Source organism: Triticum aestivum, chromosome 2A, assembly GCF_018294505.1.
Source record: "Triticum aestivum cultivar Chinese Spring chromosome 2A, IWGSC CS RefSeq v2.1, whole genome shotgun sequence".
NCBI classification, from domain to species: Eukaryota; Viridiplantae; Streptophyta; class Magnoliopsida; order Poales; family Poaceae; genus Triticum; species Triticum aestivum.
In genome coordinates this window covers 510,968,581-510,973,427 of record NC_057797.1, presented here as the reverse complement: position 1 = coordinate 510,973,427, position 4,847 = coordinate 510,968,581, and the positions used below count along the sequence as shown (strand labels likewise).

The window sequence follows — 4,847 nt, the reverse complement described above, 5'->3', positions numbered from 1 at the left end:
GCGAGCTCTTCCTCCTCATCCGAGTCCGTCGCCGAGGCAGGCAAAACGCCGAACACCTTGCGCTCGGTGGGCGTGTACCCGCCGTTAAACGGCGCCTCCGCGACCGGAAACGCCCAGCTGTTGTGGGAGGGGCTACCGCGGCGAAGCGCTGCTATTTTCCGGCGGGGAATGGCTATCTAGCGGAGTAGGGCGGCGGCCGTCGCCGGGATATAGCTAGTGGTGGCCGAGGGCGCGGGGGGTGCGAGGCGAGTCGGGGGAAGAAAACCTTGACTTTTCCCCTGTCGGTGTGGGTCAGGCGTGCTTTTCCCTAGCGCCGGAGCCCCCAACTGCTCCCCAGCGTGCCGGGTTCGGCCTGTGACCGCCGGGCGAAAAAAAGGTCCGAACCAGCGATTTTCGGCGTTCTGGAGGCGCGACTGGGCCGTTTTTTCGGCGCCGGCGCCGAAAAAGTGGCCTGGGGGGGCCCTGTTGGGGGCGCGGCTGGAGATGCGTGTGTGCTGACATGTGTTGTATCCATTCTTGTTTTTCAGGTGAATGAGACCAAATTACGTCTCATCTAGATGAGTTCTAGGTACTCCCTAAATTTATACAATATGAAAGCTAAAGTCATGACGCATCTAATGTTGTTGATTTCACATTCTGAATGTTGGTATTTTTTTTATAAATTTGGTCAAAGTTTATGACGTTTGATTTTAGATAAATCTTATATGCGAACTAAAAAGGACTGGAGGGAGTACGTGAGTTTGCTAGCTGTGTATGAAATCCATGTATGATATGTAGTGTGCATACTCTGCCTTCTTCCTCTCCTCTTCTCCCTCTCTCTTTTCCTCTATACAGAGAGCTTGAACCTGCCGGCGCCGCTGGCCCTCACAAGCTCCTCGTCGTCCTCCTATATCTACTTAAGCCGCCATGGACGGCCGCTGCCGGCGACGACCACCTCCTCCCCGCCTCCCTCCTGCCCATCCTCTCGCCCGGATAGCGTGCCACGCCCACACCCATCATGTTGCCCAACGCCTCGCCGAACCACTGTGCCCGACCGCCGCCTGCATGCCCCTGTAGCCGGCTGCCTCACACGCAACCGCGCACCGCCATGCTCGTCCACCAGCGAGCCTCCCGTCTCCCGCTCACCTGCCTGCAGCCGGTGGACCATGGTGCGTCTGTCATCCGCTGGCTCTCTGACCCGCCTCCAACTCCGACGCCTCCATTGCTTATTTTCCTCCACTCCCCCAACGAAGGCCGGCCTCAGTCCGGTGTGGCCCAACCGGTGCACACAGCAGGCAGCCACGGAGCTCCTCACATGGACCCCAGTCGCAGTTCCTCGGGGTAAGCAGATGAGTACCGACCCTTCTCTGTTTCCCTCCTCCCCTCTCTGCTCATCCCCCCCCCCCCTCGTTTCTTCTCTACTGGAGCCCCAACGCCATGGATGCCCAAGCTCTGAACCACCTCGCCGACCGCTGCCGCGTTCTTCTCCAAGCTCCGTCGGAAGCCTCTTCGGTCGCGAGTTCTCGCGCCGTCCACGAAGCCCGAGTGGTGACGCGTGTAACAGCCGAATCCTTTATCTCGAAACAAATTTAGTACCACCTCACATTCGAAACAAATTTAGTACCATCTCGCGTATATGTTTTCAATTCAAAGTGAAAGCGTAAACTCACGAGAATAAGCGTATTGTGACGGTGAACCCGACAAAGTCGATTCTAGTAAAAGGGCCCGTGCGTTGCAACGGAAAAAACAAATCTTGCACGTCCTAGTTTGTGTTTCTACTTGAATGACACATATTATGACTGAAATTTGAATGGCACATATTACGACTGAAATTTGTTTGCAGATCAAAAAGAGCAATCCGCTTTAGTACCAACTTCAACTTTGCACATTTTTTCAGCTTGTAATGTAGTGTAATCATGTGTCCTGAAGGAATAGCTTAAAATGAGAAATAGGTAGCACGGACCCGAAATCATCTGATCGTCAGCCGCTCTACATTAGCTCATTGTGACTTCATTTGTACACTTCATGTGCTCTTTGTTCTTTTATGTCCCGTCGCAAGCGCTCACTCAACACAAGAGATGAGAGAGATACAGTAGTAGTATTCACAAGAGAATGGATTCAGCAACTGATGGTTACTCAGCACAGTACCAGAGTGTATGCAAGCAAGCTTTGGTTTGTAGCCCACAGAAGACCATTTTATTAAACCTACAAAAGAGAAATTTAGCCGTATGGGCATCATCCTTTTGCACATATTGTCTATCGTTCAAAGAAATAGCTAGCACAGACCTGAAAGAGATACAAACATACATTTTTCTGAATATTAGTACAATACATAGTCCCGGGGTACCATTTCTTTCTCAATCAGCATGATTACCTGACAAGACCACAAATTTGTGTTGCTGAAATTTCATCACAACAGAGAGGGGAATCGAGAAGAGAACTGCCAAATAAAGAGCTGAAGAAGCCCATCTCATCGCCATATACCACCAGTTGTTTGTCTTGGTGGATGAAACAAACTAATACCCTGAATGAAATTTACCTTTGGCCATGGTGAAGATTATATTTTGATAACCTAGTACCACGAGACAATATCATTTTGGAATATACCAGTAATTGGTTTGAACTATAAAACAAACGTTGAGTTCCTCTGAATTCTGAAGTGAAAAGCAAACTTATTGTATTAGCTACACCTAGCTAGCTGCGCATTGCTGCATCATAGTAAGAATGCCATGGTTATGAACGTTATCAAACTTATTATTGTGAAAGCAACAATATTCTAGAAAAATGTCATGGTTGTGTACATTATCAAAAACACAAAAATAAAATACATCTAGTAAGAATGCCTACTGTTTCTCAAAGACATACCAAACTAACTATTAGATAAGCAGCAAACCATGCAAGATCTGTTCAATGAAACCAGCTATTAGTTTTCTGTAAAATCTGATTATAGCAGAGGAAGTGAGCACCAATATTTATCATCTACTACAGACTGGTAACCAAGAAAAAAGAAGAGCTTGAAATTCAAATCATTTGAGTACCTTGCAAGCAATCTTGTTAAGCTTGTTCATTTGTGTGAATTGCACCATTATACCTGCAATATCAAGTGGATTATCTTGGGCCTCTCACTCTCTCCAATCCATGGATGATATGTGTGGTTAAATGAATTAGATCGAGACACTAATACACCGTCTGGTTGTCCCTATAAGCAGCTAGGCCGGCAATGGTTGCTGCTTCTTGCTGCTCCTCATCGATTCTAATCACCCTTCCTGCCTCAAACACCTGCACATGTAGCACAACAAAAATAAGAGAATATGACAGAGAGCAGAGAGCAACACGATGACAGGAGGAGATGCGTCGTTCAGCCACCGAAGACAAAAACCAGAGATAAGCAATCCAATGTTGACCCAAAATTAAATCCAAGCATGGATGCCGCTGATTAATTAATTTCCCTGCCGGCCTTAAAGATTTTTCCTCCGGATTTTTCTTCCATTGTATATATGCAGACAAATAGATGACGTCACTTTTACTGCAAATCCTATAACCATAAGTAAAATCAGTTGCAAATTAAAGATAGCTACTACGCTTGGTAAAAGAAAATTGCAAGAGTTAACCTGTAGGCCCTCGTAGGATTTAGCAACCATTGCAACAAAAATCAATTTGTCACCAACGAACTGCAGGTTGCCAGAGAACAAAGACCATGATTTCAAGCCTCCTTGTCCACATACCTGAAGCGTAGAACCGGCCGATGAAACTCCGGCGAACTGTGGGGCACTATCGGATCCCGGCTTGTTTTTGGTCAAAGTCTGAGGATGCGAGCGCAGGTGAGGGGACCATCCGCTGGGGTGGGAATCGACAGAGAGGTGGCGGTGATGTTCGCAGCGGGAGCCAGGCGGGCGGTTCCAACAGGTGGCGGGGAGGATTCCCAACGGCGCCGTGGTAGCAGGGGTTGGGGGAGCCGGCAATGGCCGCAGCGTCGAGTGTCGCTGGCGGTGGAAGGCTGTGAGGGTGGGGGGACTTGGGGTAGGGGTAGGGGTAGGGGCGGGGTTGGCGGCGCGCGGCAGCGGGGCAGATACCGGCGGCGAGGCGGGAACCGGCGGCGGGGCGGGGCAGGAGTGCGCGGCGCGCAAGAGGTGGGATTGGATTGTGGGTCGTGTGGCTGTTTGGGTTGACTTTGATCAATTGGACTGCGGGTTGGTTCACATAAACGCCAGGGTTGTTTTTGTAAAACTGCACGACAGTTCCTGCTTTATTATTATGACGAATAGTACCGGCTCGCACGTAGAAAATAATATAGGTGAAAAAAACTAAAAACGTAAATTCACGGAAAAAATCGTATTGTGACGGTGAACCCACGGAGTCAATCTGTGCTTTATTATTAGGGATAGATTGGGAGGGGGGTCAATCTCCATGAACATCTTCACCAGGATCATCTCATCTCAAACCCTAGTTCATCTTTTTTATCCAATCTTTGTATCCAAACCTCAGATTGGTACATGTGGGTTGCTAGTAGTGTTGATTACTCCTTGCAGTTATTGCTAGTTGGTTTACTTGGTGGAACATCATACGTTCAGATCCATTATGCATATTAATACCCCTCTGATTATGAACATGAATATGCTTTTGTGAGTACTTACGTTTGTTCCTGAGGACATGGCAGAAGTCTTGCTATAAGCAGTCATGTGAATTTGGTATTCGTTTGATATTTTGATGAGATGTATGTTGTCATCCCTCTAGTGGTGTCATGTGAACGTAGACTACATGGAACTTCACCATTGTTTGGGCCTAGAGGGAGGCATTGGGAAGTAATAAGTAGATGATGGGTTGCTAGAGTGACAGAAGCTTAAACTCTAGTTTATGTGTTGCTTCGT

General features: G+C 48.1%; 1 long non-coding RNA gene across 2 annotated transcripts; it reads right to left on the bottom strand.

Moving 5' to 3' along the window:
* Positions 1-2,136: 2,136 nt before the first annotated feature.
* On the bottom strand, positions 2,137-4,031 carry LOC123189149 (uncharacterized). Of its 2 annotated transcripts, none has more exons than XR_006495602.1 (2): positions 2,266-4,031; positions 2,137-2,184 (listed from the first exon to the last, which is right to left on the bottom strand). It is a non-coding gene; the product is annotated as an uncharacterized lncRNA (long non-coding RNA). The 2 variants fall into 2 exon arrangements; XR_006495603.1 differs by having other exon boundaries at positions 2,287-4,031.
* Positions 4,032-4,847: the final 816 nt, after the last annotated feature.